Genomic DNA, 20,814 nt, shown 5'->3' on the forward strand with positions numbered 1-20,814 from the left:
TGCGGATAAGCGAGACAACTAACACAAGATGAAATTCATATTAGTTGTGCCCAGCTTGCTTGCTTCAGCGTTACCCTTGGTTAAGTAAATGACGAATCACTGAGTCGATTATACTCCCAAGTGAAGTGAACGAGGACCCATAACTCTCAGATGCTTGTTAATACATTCAAACATGCATGCATCAACTGATCCATGGAATACTACTCCTTCGGACCCAAAATATAATACCATTATTGACACTATATATAGGGAGTACTTCAGAAGTTGACATTCACGGGAGTGGATGATGACGATGTTCTTGCGATTTACTTTCACAGTATGTATGCATGTCGTCAAGTTGGACGCTTATCAACGTAAAGAAAATAGACATGCTTATGGATCCCAGGGATGCATGTGAGGATAGGGATAATTGGGTTAGACACACGGTTAGCAATGCAGTGCCATGACTAATTAGCATCTCCAATGGATGATGAAAAAATTGATGCCCAAAACCCGATTATAGGGTAGGAGAAAGAAGATCTTTGGGCACCGCAGCTGTTGAACATTAAAACACGATTATAAGGTAGGAGAGAAGATTTTGGACACCGCAGTTGTTGAACATTAAAACCCCGATTATAGGGAAGGAGAAAGAAGATTTTTGGGCACCTGGTGCCATAAAAATGGTCACTTGAACATGATTCATAGCACATTCTGAAATTTCTAACTCTAGTTGAACATGAAACATTTCAACATAATTATATAATATTAGGAAAGACCAGCACTACTATGGACATACTACTAGAGTAGATCATCACAGACCATGATGCCTACGGTACTCGTACAACTCGAAGTCGTCCTCGTTGTCATCGTCGTCATCGAGGTTGCTCGCCTCTGGTGGTCGTCGGAGGGGCCTGCCTCGTGCTCATTGCCAGTAGACAATTTCACGTCCTCCTTACCTCGTAGAAGCCCTCCCTCTTGAGCTCATCAAACATCTCATCGACCTCGTCGACAATTTTTTTTATCCATCTCTCCTTCTTCATGCGCTCCTTGTCCCTCTCGGCAAAGAATGCAAGCTCCGGTTTCATGAGGTCTAGATGCATGATTTTCTTTGGATACTCTGTACATTGACATCCATTCAACACACACATGCAAGCATCCAATGATGAACACAGCTAGCTCCAGTAGCTGACGGTACAGAGACGACCTCGAAGTTCCCGTAATTGACTTCGGCATGTATATCCGCGGGTGCCATAGCAGATGGAAAAATTCCAAACCACGTTTTTGCCAGCACCATGGATCGTCTACTTGTTCATGTCAGACATGGCAAAAATCCAAGAAAGGGTGCATAAGCGTAGCTACTGGTTGTGCTTATCCTATGGTCAAGTAACCATGCATGCATGAAGAACTGATTAGTTCGATGATGGACGATCAAGTGGGCTTGGATAAGCGCTGATTTTATCATGAGCAGGCAACTTGCTCGATTGGTCGACCGATCCCCTTGGGCCGGCTTAACAAGTGGTCGCTATTGTCTGCCCGATGGCAAGCAAGAGCTGGAATCGAAGTAAACGATAACTCCGCCGATGTAATTGAATGAACTTACTTGAGCGCTTACTTGTCGCTGCATGCAGTAGGCATCCATTGATTATAATTAAGAATCTTTGACAATATGCCATCAGCTCCTCTATTGGTTTGGAAAGAGCTTCCGACCAAGAATATATTGGTGGTATGGACTTGTTAGCGAAGTCGGAGTGGGGCCATAAATTAATTAGCGCCTTAATTAGTGCTTGTGGACTTGGATACATCACGTAGGTAATGAAGAGATACATCACGTAGCCATTACTACCTGTTTCACCATTTGTTTAGGGCGGACTCAATGTATCTGAAGTTGTATGTTCTATAATATTGCATCAATACACCATATAATATATATATATATATATATATATTATTTGTATATTAAGATATAGTATATCTCTCATTCTTGTTAATTAAGCTTTATATGTGCATTTTTGCTAGGTGACACATCTCCAATATAGTGGACACCATTAATTGCACCGGGGTAACCTTTATGTCGGGGGTGCAACATATGCTCTCTCGTTTTCTTGCAAGGTCGCCTTAACTAGCCTCACCTCCATCTTTCATATCATTGCCTTTATTTTCCATGCGCGTCCCAGCAAGTGACTCCTTCATCACTGGGTAACAATGAATGAAGATATTTAGTATGAGAATTCAGAAGCCCACATCCAGATTTCTTTAAATAGCAAACCTTCTCTTTTCTCCTCCACAAGAAAAGATCTCACGCTTTCCTCATCCTCCCGTCGGCGCCGCCACCGGTCGACCCGATCTCCGATGGCCTTTGGGCCATGGAGGTGCGGAGGACCTCAGCCCCTCGCCGTCGGGAGGGACCCTGTTCTCATTCTTGTTTGGTTCAACTTCTTCGTTGGGGCTGTGTAGCCGTGGCTGATAACCCACAAGTATAGGGGATCAATTGTAGCCTCTTTCGATAAGTAAGAGTGTCGAACCCAACGAGGAGCTAAAGATAGAACAAATATTCCCTCAAGTTCTATCGACCACCGATACAACTCTACGCACGCTTAGCGTTCGCCTTACCTAGAACAACTATGAAATTACAAGTACTTTGTATGAAACGAGAAAGTTATTTGTCCCTAGACAATCGATAACTAGACCGGTAATCATTATTGCAATTTTATTTGAGGGAGAGGCATAAGCTAACATACTTTCTCTTCTTGGATCAAATGCAGTTATGATTGGAACTCTAGCAAGCATCCACAACTACTAAAGATCATTAAGGTAAAACCCAATCATAGCATTATAAGGCATCAAGTCCTCTTTACTCCCATACACAAACAACCTACTTACTCGGGCATGTGCTTCTGTTAATCACGCCACCCACCATAAGCAAATCATGAACATATTGCAAACCCTACATCAGGGATCCCTCACGCTTGCGCGACACGGAGAGCACCATAGGACAGCACCAAAAATAAAACATGCAACTCAAACCAATCACGATCATCAATTAACCCATAGGACAAAACGGACCTACTCAAACATCATAGGATAGCCATACATCATTGGGAAATAATATATAGCATTGAGCATCATGTTCAAGTAGAGATTACAACGGGTAAAAGAGGGGTTACACCGCTGCATAGAGGGGGGAAGATTTGGTGATGACGGCGGTGATAATGATAGTTTGAATACTGTGAATACCAAAAGATGTAAGGTTGATAATGATACTCCCACATACTTGTGGCACTGCCGCCTTGGTCACATAGGTGTCAAACGCATGAAGAAGCTCCATGCAGATGGACTTTTAGAGTCTCTTGATTACAAATCATTTGACACATACGAACCATGCCTCATGGGTAAAATGACCAAGACTCCGTTCTCGGGAACAATGGAGCGAGAAACCAACTTATTGGAAATCATACATACTGATGTGTGCGGTCCAATGAGTGTTGAGGCTCGCGGTGGCTATCGTTATGTTCTCACCCTCACTGATGACTTGAGTAGATATGGGTATGTCTACTTAATGAAACACAAGTCTGAGACCTTTGAAAAGTTCAAGGAATTTCAGAGTGAGGTTGAGAATCAACGTGACAGGAAAATCAAGTTCTTGCGATCAGATCGTGGGGGAGAATACTTGAGTCACGAATTTGGCACACACTTAAGAAAATGTGGAATAGTTTCACAACTAATGCCGCCTGGAACACCTCAGCGTAATGGTGTGTCTGAACGTCGTAATCGCACTATTAGATATGGTGCGATCTATGATGTCTCTTACCGATTTACCGCTATCATTTTGGGGCTATGCTTTAGAGACTGCCGCATTCACTTTAAATAGGGCTCCATCGAAATCCGTTGAGACGACCCCATATGAATTATGGTTTGGGAAGAAACCTAAGCTGTCGTTTCTAAAAGTTTGGGGAAGCGATGCTTATGTCAAGAAACTTCAACCTGAAAAGCTCGAACCCAAGTCGGAAAAATGCATCTTCATAGGATACCCTAAAGAAAATGTTGGGTATACCTTCTACCTCAGATCCGAAGGCAAGATCTTTGTTGCCAAGAATAGGTCCTTTCTAGAGAAAGAGTTTCTCTCGAAATAAATAATTGGGAGGAAGGTAGAACTTGATGAAGTATTACCTCTTGAACCGGCAAGTGGCGCAGCTCAAGAAAATGTTCCTGAGGTGCCTGCACCGACTAGAGAGGAAGGTGATGATGATGATCATGAAACTTCAGATCAAGTTGCTACTGAACTTTGTAGGTCCACAAGGACACGTTCTTGGAAATCATGTTGTTAAACAACGGTGAACCTTCGAACTATGAAGAAGCGATGGCGGGCTCGGATTCCGACAAATGGCTGGAAGCCATGAAATCCGAGATAGGATCCATGTATGAAAATGAAGTATGGACTTTGACTGACTTGCCCGTTGATCGGCGAGCCATAGAAAATAAATGGATCTTTAAGAAGAAGACAGACGTGGATGGTAATGTGACCATCTATAAAGCTCGGCTTGTTGCTAAGGGTTATCGACAAGTTCAAGGGGTTGACTACGATGAGACTTTCTCACCCGTAGCGAAGCTGAAGTCCGTCCGAATCATGTTAGCAATTGCCGCATTCTATGATTATGAGATATGGCAAATGGACGTCAAAACGGCATTCCTTAATGGTTTCCTTAAGGAAGAATTGTATATGATGCAGCTGGAATGTTTTGTCGATCCTAAGAATGCTGACAAGGTGTGCAAGCTCCAACGCTCGATTTATGGGCTGGTGCAAACATCTCGGAGTTGGAACATTCGCTTTGATGAGATGATCAAAGCGTTTGGGTTTATGCAGACTTATGGAGAAGCCTGCATTTACAAGAAAGTGAGTGGGAGCTCTGTAGCATTTCTCATATTGTATGTGGATGACATACTGTTGATGGGAAATGATATAGAATTCTTGGAAAGCATAAAGGCCTACTTGAACAAGTGTTTTTCAATGAAGGACCTTGGAGAAGCTTCTTATATATTAGGCATCAAGATCTATAGAGATAGATCGAGACGCCTCATTGGTCTTTCACAGAGTACGTACCTTGACAAGATATTGAAGAAGTTCAAAATGGATCAGTCAAAGAAGGGGTTCTTGCCTGTATTGCAAGGTACGAGATTGAGCACGGCTCAATGCCCGACCACGGCAGAAGATAGAGAAAAGATGAGTGTCGTCCCCTATGCCTCGGCCATAGGGTCTATCATGTATGCTATGCTGTGTACCAGACCTGATGTAAACCTTGCCATAAGTTTGGTAGGAAGGTACCAAAGTAATCCCGGCATGGAACACTAGACAGCGGTCAAGAATATCCTGAAGTACCTGAAAAGGACTAAGGAAATGTTTCTCGTTTATGGAGGTGACGAAGAGCTCGTCGTAAAGGGTTACGTCGATGCTAGCTTTGACACAGATCTGGATGACTCTAAGTCACAAACCGGATACCTGTATATTTTGAATGGTGGGGCAGTAAGCTGTGCAGTTGCAAGCAAAGCGTTGTGGCGGGATCTACATGTGAAGCGGAGTACATGGCAGCCTCGGAGGCAGCACAAGAAGCAGTCTGGGTGAAGGAGTTCATTACCGACCTAGGAGTCATACCCAATGCGTCGGGCCCGATGACTCTCTTCTGTGACAACACTGGAGCTATTGCCCTTGCCAAGGAGCCCAGGTTTCACAGGAAGACCAGGCATATCAAGCGTCGCTTCAACTCCATTCGTGAAAGTGTTCAAAATGGAGACATAGAGATTTGCAAAGTACATACGGACCTGAATGTAGCAGATCCGTTGACTAAACCTCTCCCTAGAGCAAAACATGATCAACACCAGAACTGCGTGGGTGTTCGATTCATCACAATGAACTAGAATATTGACTCTAGTGCAAGTGGGAGACTGTTGGAAATATGCCCTAGAGGCAATAATAAAATGGTTATTGTTATATTTCTTTGTTCATGATAATTGTCTATTGTTCATGCTATAATTGTGTTATCCAGAAATCGTAATACATGTGTGAATACATAGACCACAACAAGTCCCTAGTGAGCCTCTAGTTGACTAGCTCGTTGATCAAAGGATAGTCATGGTTTCCTGACTATGGACATTAGATGTCATTGATAACGGGATCACATCATTAGGAGAATGATGTGATGGACAAGACCAAATCCTAAGCTTAGCTCAAAGATCGTGTAGTTCGTTTGCTGTAGCTTTTCTGAATGTCAAGTATCATTTCCTTAGACCATGAGATTGTGCAACTCCCTGATACCGTAGGAGTGCCTTGGGTGTGCCAAACGTCACAACGTAACTGGGTGACTATAAAGGTACATTACAGGTATCTCCAAAAGTGTCTGTTGGGATGGCACGAATCGAGACTGGGATTTGTCACTCCGTATGACGGAGAGGTATCTCTGGCCCACTCGGTAATGCATCATCATAATGAGCTCAAAGTGATCAAGTGATTGATCACGGGATCATGCATTACGGTACGAGTAAAGTGACTTGCCGGTAACGAGACTAAACAAGGTATTGGGATACCGACGATCGAGTCTCGGGCAAGTAACGTACCGATTGACAAAGGGAATTGTATACGGATTGATTGAATCCTCGACATCGTGGTTCATCCGATGAGATCATCGTGGAGCTTGTGGGAGCCAACTTGGGTATCCATATCCCGCTGTTGGTTATTGACCGGAGAGGCTTCTCGGTCATGTCTGCATGTCTCCCGAACCCGTAGCGTCTACACACTTAAGGTTCGATGACGCTAGGGTTGTAGAGATATTAGCACACGGTAACCCGAAAGTTGTTCGGAGTCCCGGATGAGATCCCGGACGTCACGAGAAGTTCCGGAATGGTCTGAAGGTAAAGATTTATATATAGGAAGTCCAATTTCGGCCATCGGGAAGGTTTCGGGGTCACCGGTATTGTATCGGGACCACCAGAAGGGTCCTGGGGGTCCACCGGGTGGGGCCACCTATCCCGGAGGGCCCCATGGGCTGAAGTGGGAGGGGAATCAGCCCCTAGTGGGCTGGTGCGCCCCCCTTGGGCCTCCCCTGCGCCTAGGGTTAGAAACCCTAGGGGTGGGGGCGCCACCCTTGCCTTGGGGGGCAAGGCACCCCCTTGGCCGCCGCCCCCCTAGGAGATTGGATCTCCTAGGGCCGGCGCCCCCCCTAGGCACCCTTTATATAGTGGGGGGGAGGGAGGGCTGCACACCCAAGCCCCTGGCCTCTCCCTTTCCCTCCCATGACACTCCTCCGTCTCCCAGCGCTTGGCGAAGCCCTGCCGAGATCATCGTTGCTTCCACCACCACGCCGTCGTGCTGCTAGATCTTCATCAACCTCTCCTTCCCCCTTGCTGGATCAAGAAGGAGGAGACGTCTCCCAACCGTACGTGTGTTGAACGCGGAGGTGCCGTCCGTTCGGCAGTAGGTCATCGGTGATTTGAATCACGTCGAGTACGACTCCATCAACCCCGTTCTCTTGAACGCTTCCGCTCGTGATCTACAAGGGTATATAGATGCACTCCCCTCTCCCTCGTTGCTAGATGACTCCATAGATTGATCTTGGTGATGCGTAGAAAATTTTAAAATTCTGCTATGTTCCCCAACAGGGCGCGCCAAGGGGGGAGTCCTACTTGGACTCCCGGTCCAAGTAGGATTTGGCCCCCTCCTTTCCTTTCCGAAGAAGGGGGGAAAGGGAAAGAGATGGAGGAGAAGAAGGAAAGCCCCCCCCCCCAACCCTAGTCCAATTCGGTTTGGGCTTGGGGGGGGGGGCTCCACCTGGCCGCTGCCTCCTCTCTCCACTAGGGCCCATGAAGGCCCATTAACCCCCCGGCGGTTCCGGTAACCTCCCGGTACTCCGGAAAATGTCCGAACTTTTCCGAAACCATTCCGGTGTCCAAACATAACCTTTCAATATATCAATCTTTACGTCTCGACCATTTCGAGACTCCTCGTTGTTGGAAATATGCCCTAGAGGCAATAATAAAGTGGTTATTATTATATTTCCTTGTTCGTGATAATTGTCTATTGTTCATGCTATAATTGTATTAACCGGAAATCATAATACATGTGTGAATACATAGACCACAACATGTCCCTAGTGAGCCTCTGGTTGACTAGCTCCTTGATCAATAGATGGTTGTGGTTTCCTAACCATGGACATTGGATGTCGTTGATAATGGGATCACATCATTAGGAGAATGATGTGATGGACAAGACCCAATCCTAAGCATAGCACAAGATCGTGTAGTTCATTTGCTAGAGCTTTTCTAATGTCAAGTATCGTTTCCTTAGACCACGATATTGTGCAACTCCTGGATACCGTAGGAGTGCTTTGGGTGTATCAAACGTCACAACGTAACTGGGTGACTATAAAGGTGCACTACAGTATCTCCGAAAGTGTCTGTTGGGTTGGCACGAATCAAGACTTGGATTTGTCACTCCGCATGACGAAGAGGTATCTCTGGGCCCACTCGGTAATGCATCATCATAACGAGCTCAATGTGACTAAGGAGTTGGCCATGGGATCATGTGTTACGGAACGAGTAAAGAGACTTGCTGGTAACAAGATTGAACGAGGTATGAGGATACCGACAATTGAATCTTGGGTAAGTAACATACCGCTCACATACCGATGTGACCGGTAGTTGGCTTGACGAGACTCCTAGCTTCTTGGTGTGCAGAACCATGTGCTACTTTAGTGTTTGTGCCTAAGATCTAGTGTTCATGAACCCCAACCTCCGATTTGCCGAACCCTGATCTCTGATTTGCCGAACCCGACCTTCGATTCGCCGAGCCCCAATCTCTGATTTGAGACCTGCCGAACCTGACCTTTGATTCGCCAAACCCCGATCTCTGATTTGCCAAACGCGACCTTTGATTTGCCGAACCCCAATCTCTGGTTTGCCGAACCCATTCTCTGATTCGTGAATCAGAGATGTACAACGCCTATTGAACCCGATACGGGCTGAGGTAGCGAATCGTGAAGCCGAATAGCAAATCGCAAATGAGGTAACAATACGCTAATGCATTTGGCTTAATTTTAAAGCATACCATTTCCTTCTGTCGTCTGGATGATTAAAAGTTGCCCCCCGCCCCCCTTTTTTTTAGAACAAAGCACTATTCTGTTGGCAAGGCGCGCAGATGCGCAGCCAGTCCAACCACATTCGAGTCTCGGCTCGCACGCATGGTGCTTAAGGTTGCCTCTTCTATTAAAAAATGCTGCCAAGGACTAGTCCTGGCTGGTCCCTTTTTCTTTAAAGCTGCCCCTTTTCATAACAAACTCGGCTTTGCATTCTTGACCAGATTGACCTTGCATCACAGTTTGCATATTTCATACGGAAATAATTTGTGGCATTAATTGTGCTAAAACTTGCTGCCAATACAATTGGAACAAATGTACTAAGATATGTTAACAGACCCTTGCCAAATAAAACAAGAAAACCTTATCTTGTTCAGTGCTTCCAAATTTTGAGCTATAAAACTGGTCAAGCTTTTATTCTAAAGCAAAGCAATCCATATTCATGTGCTTATGCAGGAGAGCTAGAGGAAACCATGGCGGAGCTTGAGGAAAGTCGACGGAAGTTGGTTATTCTCCAGTTGCAGAGGCATGGAAGTTCACTAATGAACATGTCTGGTCCAAACGCTGTGAATGGTGTTGTTTCGGCTGATAAATCTTCAGATGAAAACATAGGCTGGGGAGATCTTAAAGATGCTGTTGAAGAAGCTAAGGTATTTTTAACCAGACCGAATTCCATTGCATATATGCTTTTTATATGCCTTATCTGCTCAGAATTCATCTTATAGTATAATTTGTCCAATGGAGGGCAGACCCTTGCAGGAAACCGCCTGCTTGAACTCCATGAGACTCAAGAGGATAATCTACTACTGTCTAGCCAGTTAGAAGATCTTTAGGTTGGCACCTTCTTTGTAATGGATGGCTGACATATTTTTGTACTTTCAAGTTGTATCCTGGGTCTTCTTATTCCTATAATTTGCATTCTGGTGCTATGTGTGCAGGCTCAATTAAAAGATGATAACTACATTTTCACATCAAAACCATATATGATTCTTAGCGATCAGTTACATCATCTGAATGCTGAGATAGAACGATACAAGGGTTTGGTTGAAGTATTACAGGTAATATGATTTTCCTCTGTTGTGCTGTTGTTTTGCAAGGTATTTTGTCTTGACCAGCTTTTCCTTTCTTCGACTTTAGAATGATAAGAACCAGTTCTTGCAAAGGGAGAAAGAAATGTGTGCAAAAGGAGAATCTGTCGACAATATTAAACAATCCATTACCGCTTATGAGGCCAAAATCGAAGAACTGGAACATCAGATTCTGAAACCCATTGCTGAGAAGAATGATCTTGAGATCAAAGTTGAGGAATCATTGCAAGATTCAGGTATTGAGGCCTGACTTAGTGGCTTGCTAAATCGAGATCTGGGTTTACCGTTTACCTCCTTCTGCAGTGTAATATATACTTTGTTCTCAATTCCACCACTGTCTAGGTAAAAAAGACTTCAAGGATGAGATTCATGTCATGGCTGCAGCACTCTCTAAAGAGATGGAAATGATGGAGAATCAATTGAATAGATCAAAGGATGCGGCTTCTGAAGCACTTGCATTACGTGAAGAAGCTGAATCGTTGAGAACCTTGTTAGCTAAGAAGGTATGTCATTGATCTGGATCTATTGATGTTTCCAAACTGGATCTCAGTTTGCATCTGTTGCCATGTCTGTGAATGTCACTGAAACTTAACATGTTTGTACTTGGAAGTGAGATTGCCACACAGTGTGTAATGAAAAATAGATCATTTATGTTTCCTCATCGTGATTCCTGTACACATTTACTCACTTTGCATTGATTTTATCTGATAGGATATTTTCTGCATTCATATATCTGACATACAGATTAAGTACAAAGAGCAAGCACCACATACCTGAACTAGTCCATTCTTACCGTGTCATGAACTGAGTTGAACAAGGGGTTGGGAATAAGATGGATTAAGGTAGAATGACATTAGATTGAAGGGGTTACCAGTTGGGGTAGTAACACTAGAATAGCTGGTCAAGGGAAGTTTGTTTACTGATCGCCTTCTACAAAGAAGCAAAGTCATCACTTAAATAGTCGACTGCTAGCACATAACCAACTCAATTTAAACCAACCAAATCTAAAATATAGGATGTTCTAACAGATGAACATATGTGACTTTTTTGAGAAGTTTTCCAGATGCACAAGTATCTAAAACCTAGCTCAAGCCCACCTCTGTATGTACGTTACTTTTCCCAATATAGTATGCAGAAGTGTTTATGTTTGTCATTCAAAATATATTTGTCATAAAATTTATTCTATGCCATTTTTCTGAATGTTTTATCTCTAAAGTATACGAAAAGTCATAGTTAATTAGGTGTATCAGAGACCGTGTCTGATCTCCAAAATGAGAAGTGAAGAGAAAGGTTATATTATCTTCAGGCTATCTCTGCTTTATTAAAGCTGGGTGATTATCTACAAAAAACAGGATCAACTCAATACTAGGGTATACTCATGTGTACTTTGATGCTGTTATATGCTTGCATTGTTACATGTTTTTAGGATCATTGTTAGATCTTCAAACAATATTATTCACAAACTATTTCCGTAGAGTTTTATCTTCAGAACTATACCTGAGAAATTGTGAATAGACCTCTAGCATAATCGAAACATCTGACGGAAGTATCTCCAATTTTCAGATCAGTGAGCAGAAGGAAATATCTGATAGATACAACGCACAAGTCTCTGAGATCAAGTCCCTCAAAGAATTGGTAAATTGGTATGGTATCATGAAAAGCTCTCGTCTTCTAATTGTGCTGACAGCCTGAGATATATTTGCGTTATCTGAAAATGGTTGCTTTTCCCTCCACCATGGTTCTCTCAGCTCGGAGAAATTTTCGAGTTATTACACAAGCAATTATATCTGATTTGTTATTACTTATTAGCGTAGACTCACCCCATAGATGGCCAAAGGAGCAACTTGGAGAGCAAGTAGCTTGGGCCTTAAGCCAATTATATATAAAGAAATATAAAATTAGTTACGTTAGGGTGAGATATGATCAAATAAGGTTAGATCTGTCAAGATTAGTCTATATGTCCGTTAGGCTACATGCTACTTGTGAAGATTTAGTCCTTGCTCTATAACAAAGCCATTCTTTAAAAAGAGACAGCATGCACCATTAGGTTATCTCTACTTGTCATTAAATAAGGTCAGATCTGTCAAGATTAGACCTTGCTGGATACTCCCTCCGTTCCAAATTACTCGTCGTGGTTTTAGTTCAAATTTGAACTAAAATCACGACGAGTAATTTGGAACGGAGGGAGTACCTGGTTTCTGAAAATATATTATGAATTAACAGTTAGTTCTTAGTCTTTCAAGCATTGGTGTATATTCAGCTTTTGCAACTAGGTACCTGAAATTGTTGTTATTTTCCAACTGTGGGCAAATAAACATCTGGTAGTGAATATGCAACTAACAGTATGTGCCCTTAAATTTTAAACATTTGTGGGCAAACAAACATCTGGTAGTGAATATGCAACTAAGAGAAGTTACATATATGAGCATAAATATAAAAATCTTCCATTTTCTTAAGAAAAATAAGGAAGTATTGCCCTTCAATGGTCCGAAGCCAAGCTATTGGAATTTTGCACTGTGTCTCGATTGCCATTCATGTTTTCTGAATGAAATTTCAACAGATTGAGACGTTGGAAAAGGAAAATCAGGAGTTGGAATTAATTGTGGATATGTATGGGAAAGAATGTTCTGAGTCGAGGTATGACTTGATTGTTATCGTTATCACTTATCAGTTGTGTTGATTTTTTGTGACTGACTTATGCTGTTCTCTTAGATGATCACGTAGTCCACCAGATTCTTGAAAGTCTCTGTTTACTTGGCATTTGCAGTTTACCACACCTTGGGAACAAGAGATAAAGTTGACACATCCCTTTATGATTCTTAAAGTTCTACTATCATTCAATGAATTTTTTTCTTCTGAATAAACATGTTCTACTGTATGCCTAAAAGAAGTCCATCTTTACACTAATCCTCAATTTCAGCTATATACTTTACATATGAAAATTTGCGTTCAGGTTAAATCTATCAAGTTGTTAAAACATGTGATTGTTAAGCTTCATACACTAGCCAACGCAACCAGAAGTCTAAACTGATGGAAAGGGCTAAGCAATCCACATATACACTTCAACAGTGATGAGAGTGTTAATTTTTTTTTGAGAAAACGCAAAGTGATTTTTGTGTTTCATTGCATTTAAAAGGTGAGAGAGTACATGTCTCCTAGGAGGTTATATTTACAGAGTCCTAGCGCCTCCGATCAGTGGACATCCCAGGAGGCGGGCAAGACTACTCGCAGCCCCTGTGCCCCAGCTTGTGCCCAACATTTGGCCTCGTCTTTAATCCTATCAACTAGCGCATCTATCGATGGTCTTGCATTGTCGAAGACGCATTCGTCCCTCTGTTTCCAGATCATCCAGGCGACGAGCAGTGTGATCGATTGCAGAGCTTTGCGTAGTGTAGGAGGGGTTTGCGCCTTCGCCTGCAGCCACCAGTCCATCAAGGTGGTTTCATTGGCAGGCGTTTGGGCCGGGATGTACGCCCAGTCCTAAAAGAAGTCCATTTCCTAACAGAGACTTTGGATGCAATCTGCTAACACTAGCTGACATAGGTGTTATGTGACATTTGTAAATGCCGAAAGAAAAATATACTAGTTTAGATCGCTGAAAATAAAATATCAAAACGGCAAGGAATAAAGATCATAGTTCATATAGGCTAAGAACTCAAAAAAAAAGTTGGTTACCTCTACGCTTTCCTCCATTACCAAATGCCCATTGATTTCCCCTGTGAAAACAATCCATAGAATGATTGTCAATTCACAGCTTTCATCAATTTTGCATACTAATATATTTTTTCTTCATTTGTTAGATTCTTATTTTACTCTGTGAATCTTGTACAATTACAGAGATCAAGGAATCAGAAAATCGAGCTCGCAAGCAGGCTGAATATTTGAGAACTAGTCTAGAGGAGCACAGTCTTGAGCTTCGTGTAAAAGCTGCAAATGAAGCCGAAACTGCATGCCAGCGAAGGCTTTGCATTGCTGAAGCAGAACTGGAAGAGTTAAGGACCAATGTAGATGCATCTGAAAGGTCAGTTATCTTCTCCTAATGCCAATTCGATATGTGTTCTCCAGTTTACTGGCACTGAAATAGTTCTCCAGTTTACTTGGATTGCTATTTCAAACGAGTTTTCCATTGAGGGGATCAGGATCTTAATTATTGCAGTTGTTTCATCCTGGTTGCTGCTATTAATGACGTGAAAAATGTTGAGTGTGTTAAATACATACTTTCTCCGTCCGGAATTAGTTGATGTTGTTCAAATGGATGTATCTAGCATGGAAATACGTCTAGATACACCCGTTTGAGCGTCAATTAATAACATATGGAGTAGTATTTAATAACGGTTAACATAGTCCTTTATAGGTTTCAAAACCGCCCATTTTTCCGCTCAATGGCCAATAAACTCCCCCAACCCCCCCCCCCCCCCCCCCCTTCTTGATCACAACTTCTATTGGAAATCCGAGCATATACACCTTGTTCCTAAATTCTTAATAAACTCATAGGCTCAAAATGCACAAACAAACTGGACTTTTTTTTTTTTGCAGCCGTTAACCAGCCCAGGTGAAATCAGAACTGGCTAGGTTCCAGTTTAACTCCTCCAACTGGTTCCTGCACCAGCTAGTAATACATATATTTTGTGCCTTACTGTCCTGTTTGGCCAACTAGGTTAAAACCTAATTCGAACTCAATAATCCTAAAAAGATCTATATTTAGGAACAGAGGGAGTATTATCCAACTAATTCTAGTGATCAGTAGTTTAAACGAGCTTTTATATTTTCCTACAGCTGGGACTATATGTTATGTTTGTGAACCAGTAGATATATTATTGTTCAATGAGGACTTGGTATTCTGTATCATCTCCGCAGCTTCATCCCTTGTGTGATCTGTTGTGCAGAGGTGTTCTGGAACTCAAGGAGGCAATAAGAATTAAAGAAGCGGAAGGAGATGCTTATATCTCTGAAATTGAGGTTAGCTCATTTTTAGTTTTCTTATCAGCAGTGTTGTTCTTGTTTGTGTGTGAGAGTGTGTTTGAAAGAAAATGATGCTGTCACTGCAGACAATTGGTCAAGCATATGAAGACATGCAGACACAAAACCAGCATCTTCTTCAACAGGTTGCCGACAGAGATGATTTTAACATAAAGGTGCGTATCTGATACCATGGTAGCTCTTTGCTGCCAGCTTGCTGTACTTTCTGTGATGGAATCCATGCTTTTGCCTCGCCGGTGTTTCCCCTATGCCGGCGGCATAGCACACTCCCCTCAGTATAGCAACACACCACTAGGATCCTGTTACATGCTCCATGTGTACATGCATGGTGGCAACTGCGGCTGTTGGGCTAGGTGGCCTGGTGTATTTCTCTTTTCCATTTTCCATCTCTATCTGTTGCTGCTACTTGTTGATTCATATAGTGTGGCCTTGCAGCATGTCTCTGGCTAGCACCTAGATGCTGGGGCAGTAGTCCAGTGCATTACCTTGCCTTACCATGCACTTCAACCTCACATCATTTATACTCTCTTGCATTGCCAGAAGATATGTTGTTTGCTTTTCTTACTTGCTTCTCATCTAACAGCTAGTATCAGATAGCGTGAAGACAAAGCAAGCCTCTGCTTCCCTTCTCTCTGAAAAGCATTTGTTACAGAAGCAACTCCATCAGGTTAACAATTCACTGGAGTCATCTAAACAAAAACTCGCCCGTGGTGAAGAGCAGGTAATCTCTGACTCATGCCCTATGTGTTCTTCAATAGTTCAATTTGCTTCTGCCAACAGTATTTGAAGATCAAGTCAAAGCGAATATTGTATTAAAATAATATATTTTGTGTGTGTCTGTGTTTACCACTGAGCTGGTTTTGAAGTGTCTTTATTTGAATAAACCTTACAGATGAAAGCCTATGTCGCACAAGCTATAAAAACTTCTTCAGAGAACAGGCATCATGCAATTACCATTGAAAAGACTCTGCTGGAGGTATCTGAAGCAGAGAAGGAGCTCAAGTGGCTTCGGTCCGCCGTTGGATCTTCTGCGAAAGAATATGAGCAAATCCAGAAAAAAAATAGCTGAGCTCAGAACGGAGTTGGAGCGTGAGAGGTTAGGCTTGCTGGTGTGGTGTTAATTTTTGATTCCAAGTTGGTCTTGCTGTTCTGCTACCAGGGCTTGTTACATTCTTTTGCTATCTTATAGAGGCGAGAAGAGAAAGCTCGAGGAAGAATACGAGTTGGTGAAGAATGAAGTCATGGAGCTGACCTCCGAGAACGAAGAGGCTACTATCCAGAAGCTCCAGGACGAGATAAAAGACTGCAAGGCTATTCTCAAGTTTGGCGTGTGCTTTGACCGGCCCAAAGAGGTAACTACTGTCGATTGAATCACACAGCTTATGTTTGACTGGTCCGGATTTGTGCCCGACTTGAGACTTTAGCAGCTGAGATCCACATTCATTTGTGTTCACATGTCACCGAAGTTTCAGTTTCTCCGTGGTAAGATCTTAAAAGTTGTGAGCGCCTGCTGCTGATGTTCCTTTGTTGGTTGTTGGCAGGTTGTGATCACCAAATGCTTCCATCTGTTCTGCTCGACATGTATCCAGAGGAACCTCGAGCTACGGCACCGGAAGTGCCCGGGCTGCGGCACCCCTTTCGGGCAAAATGATGTGCGAGAGGTGAAGATATGAAGTCTCAGCGAGGCTGGCTTGGATGACCTGGTAGTAGTTGGTACCCTTGGACAGCAGATAGCACCAACCTGCTCTGCGTGCTTGTCTCTTGTAGATATGTAATAGTTTCCGGTTTTCTCATGGGGGCGCTTAGATCCAGCAAAGAAGTAAAAATATAACCCTTTTAGATAGCGCGCGAACATGCTCCAGCGGATTGGATGTGCGCAATGGCCGCCCAACCGTTGATCCACCGCGAAAAACCAGCTGCCTGCTATGGAGATGTTGTCTCTGCTGATATCACTGCAACTTGGTGATGTGCGCCCGTGTCGTATCGATGTTGAAAAATACTGAAGTCTAGAAGAAGTTTATTGTAACTTTATTGCTTGTGTGATTTTTGTTTGTCCGATGATCTCTTCCCAGCGAGTCCGAGTGGGTTAGATTCGCCACTCTTGACCTGCCTCTAGTCAAGGCCATTGCAATGATGGTTCGAAGTGAGTTAGGAGTAAATAAGAAATGAATAGAAGGTGAAGATTATTTCTGCCTTCAAAAAGGTTCGCCCGCTAGGATATGATGAACAGGGGATAAGCAACACTTGTTTCTGCAAAGCTGCTCTTGCTGAAGTTGAGAGGCTCATGTCCTGCTGCAGAACAAATATACATGAAGATGACCCAGCTTGACCGGCAATTCCTTCATAATTATTTGGCCAGCTAATACAGTCAAATCAGGCATAATCAAACTATGTATTACCCTGAGTAGTGATCAGAGTACAAAACTGGGCACGTAGTTCCCTTCGGTAGGCTTTCTTTGCAATTTGTATTAAGCTTTGGAAAACTATAAGCAGGAGGCAACCAACCACCTCTATCCAGATGTTGCTTCTTGTTGTTGGCTCCTTCCAGTATTTGTGTTTTACTTTCATGTCTTTTCTTTTCAGTTTATATCTGGAATATCCATTTCTGAGCCCGGGCTCATCTGCACCCAGTGAACAGTAAATCCAAAAAAAAAAACTGATTCTTTTTTGCGTGGAAGATGTTTCAGTGCGTGAAGTCCATGCCAATTTTCAATTCGTTCAGACATCTAGGTAGCTCTAAAAAAACAGTCCGAAAAGTATATGAACAGTAAATTGTTTGACGGACCCCAAATTTGTCTTATTTGCTGAGAGTTACTAAGATATCCAAACGTGCTGAAAATTGGCACGAATCTCATGCACTGAAACATCTTCCATGAAAATTCAGTTTTCTGTACCATGCATTGTCTCCATCCGTGAGTTTTTTCCCTGTTTGATAAATGTAGATACTGGCAAATTTTGTCTGTTTCTGCGTGGTTACAGTTTACATTGTCTGTGGAATATACAAGTTTAACACCCAGATTATTATATTACCATATTTCTATGTTCTGGAACGGGCAAAAAGTATCTTGATCCCAAACTGTGTTATCTGCTCTCTGTTGCTATGTTTCAGTTTTTCTACTTGAGATGACTGACTGATTGCACACGGCCAATTTATGAGTAACCATGAAGAAAACTAGCATGTCCATGTAAGGACATCAGCCAGCTTTTGATCTGACCGTGAGCAACTTGCTCAATCGTTCATCTTGAGTTAATTAACAACAGGATCATCAGCGCTGGAGTTAACTAATACTCCAGTTTGCATGCCCAGTAACCTGTACAGAGTGGAGTAGCTGGCTGGCTCCTAATGGTCTCATCGAGACCATCGCCTGCATCTTGTAAATTGTCATTTTCTTTCTTCTATAAACATTAAGTACGCCTGCCATTCTGTGAGCTGGTAGTTTTGTACCTGGCATTCTGCGAGTTTAAGATGAGATGAGCTCCTGGTAAGTGCTTACAGGTATTTATAGTGCCAGAGGCCATGCACTCTTCTTATCTTGATAGCATGTAGGTAGAGTTGCCAAGTGAATACTGAAAAATAAAGACAGATTTGTGCACGCTTCACTAATTATGTCCCTTTATGTTACAGGAATAGGAAATATACAAATTTCATTCTATTGTGGGCATATACAAATTTCTTTTTTTCAAGGATGCAAGTGAAATAGTGAAAAAGCAATGTTATAAATTCAATCAATTTAGAATGGAGGGGAAGTAGTAACAAAAATTAATGGTCAGAATTGGCCATCTGTTTGATAAGAGTAAACGGTGACCCTGATTAATCATTGGGTCCACATTCAGTCAACAGGTGAGCACACACGCAAATATCCACTGATGAGCACATCTAGCTCCAGCAGATGACATTAGAGAGGTGATCTCAAAGTTTTCATAGTTGACTTTGAGATATATATCCTCGTGTGATGTATCAGATGGTAAAATCCAAACCAGGTTCGTGCCAGCACCACCGATATGATCATCTTGTCGAAGCAAAGCTCAGCGTAATCCTATACCACCATTGATGCCTGTACTAATGGAGTAAATCAACCTGTTGTACCCTTGATTTGCATGATCTACTACTTTATCATCATGTGCAGGTGCATGCTTACTCGAGTGGATGATCGATCAAGAGGTGCATCCTTCCACGAGTGAAGTAAACGACATCCTAGTTAAATTAACTCCCGAGTGAAGTAAACGAAGGCCTAGCTAAACTAACTCTTACCATGATGAAGGTATGATTACTGAAGAAATGATATGCTGGAATGAGAGTACGTATTCATTAGTTAGGTACTCAAATGTGTCCTGACTACACAGAGAATAATGCTAGTGTACTTCTTTTTGTGTATCTTTCTTGTTATGTCATTTTTGTAAGCATTAAGTTTTGGTCTTAATATTAAAACGCCATATATACATTCGATGCATTGCTCTAGACATTTAAACAAATGGTGGTAGTGCGTGCATATCTAGGAGTATGCAGTACTCTAGACATTTAAACAAGTATCCACTGATCGATTGAGAGAACGTCCCTTTAGAAGTTGACATTTGCAGGAGCGGACGACCTCGAAGTTCTCGTGATTGATTTTCATGTTTATGCATGGCATGTTGGATGTGCTTATCCATGTAGACGTGCTTAAGAATCCCAGGGATGCATGTGAGAATCAGGATAATACGGTTGGACGCGGTGACCGGCGAGCAATGCAACAATGTGACTAATTAATTAAAGCATCTGGTTTATGATAGTAGTAATACACTAGACTTTGATTACTAGTAACATTTCTGGGCAAAGAAGCCATGTGTTTGTAGCACTGCAGGCACTTGCTTTACCGGCATACTTAATTTTTTTTTGCTAATTTACAGTTAATTGCAGCAACGTCTCGGTACCGACGTAGGAGAGCAACACATACTTTGGAATAATTAGATAACCACAATTAAAAGACGTTTCTACTTAAAAAATTGAAGTCCAAAGTTCTAAAACTAACTCTCCAGTCTAACAAGTGGATATCATGCAAAAATGACAATGTAATAAAAATAAAATTTGTTTGCACAAATTTTTAAAAAATCCTCTGATTATTATATTACAGTACTTCTAAGATCTGAAACTGGCGAAAAGTATCTTGATCTGTATTATCTGTTTTTTGTTGCAGGGTGTCTTCTACCTGAGATGAATGACTGATTGCACACGGCCAATGACATGTGCATGTAAGAAGGATACCAGCCAGCTTTTAATTTGACCCTGAACATCAATCAATCGCCTTAAGTTAATGGTAACTACAAGTTTTCACAGTAAAATGTTCATGCATGCTTCAGTTTAATTTATTTATCTATGATATGACAGAATAAAAATAAATAGGATGTGCATGTGTCAATTATGTCGCTTTTCCGAGAGAGAGGGAGGGGCGGGGGGGGGGGGGGGGGGAGGGGGGGGGTGGTATACGGAAAACTATGTCAAGAGTGCAAGTCAAAAGGTGAGCAGCTAAATGATTTTGGGGCATACCCTTTGCATACTCATGGTAGTATAACATACCTCTTGAATGAATTTATTATACCTCTTTTTTTATTCTCAATACATTTCACTAATTAATTATTCTAAGATGCCCCAATATGAGTATAATGTAAAA

At 42.3% G+C, this 20,814-nt stretch overlaps 1 pseudogene across 1 annotated transcript; it reads left to right on the forward strand.

Moving 5' to 3' along the window:
• The first annotated feature begins 9,023 nt into the window (after positions 1–9,023).
• On the forward strand, positions 9,024–17,197 carry LOC147981528 (E3 ubiquitin-protein ligase BRE1-like 2; annotated as a pseudogene). The gene is made up of 14 exons (XR_015599380.1): positions 9,024–9,028; positions 9,436–9,748; positions 10,037–10,156; positions 10,236–10,422; positions 10,529–10,689; positions 11,750–11,821; positions 12,747–12,842; positions 13,987–14,207; positions 15,073–15,145; positions 15,235–15,321; positions 15,750–15,887; positions 16,059–16,262; positions 16,356–16,518; positions 16,708–17,197. The product of XR_015599380.1 is annotated as an E3 ubiquitin-protein ligase BRE1-like 2 (transcript).
• Positions 17,198–20,814: the final 3,617 nt, after the last annotated feature.

This window comes from Triticum urartu, chromosome 3A (genome assembly GCF_056163025.1).
Source record: "Triticum urartu cultivar PI428250 chromosome 3A, HENAU_Tu73, whole genome shotgun sequence".
Taxonomy (NCBI): Eukaryota; Viridiplantae; Streptophyta; class Magnoliopsida; order Poales; family Poaceae; genus Triticum; species Triticum urartu.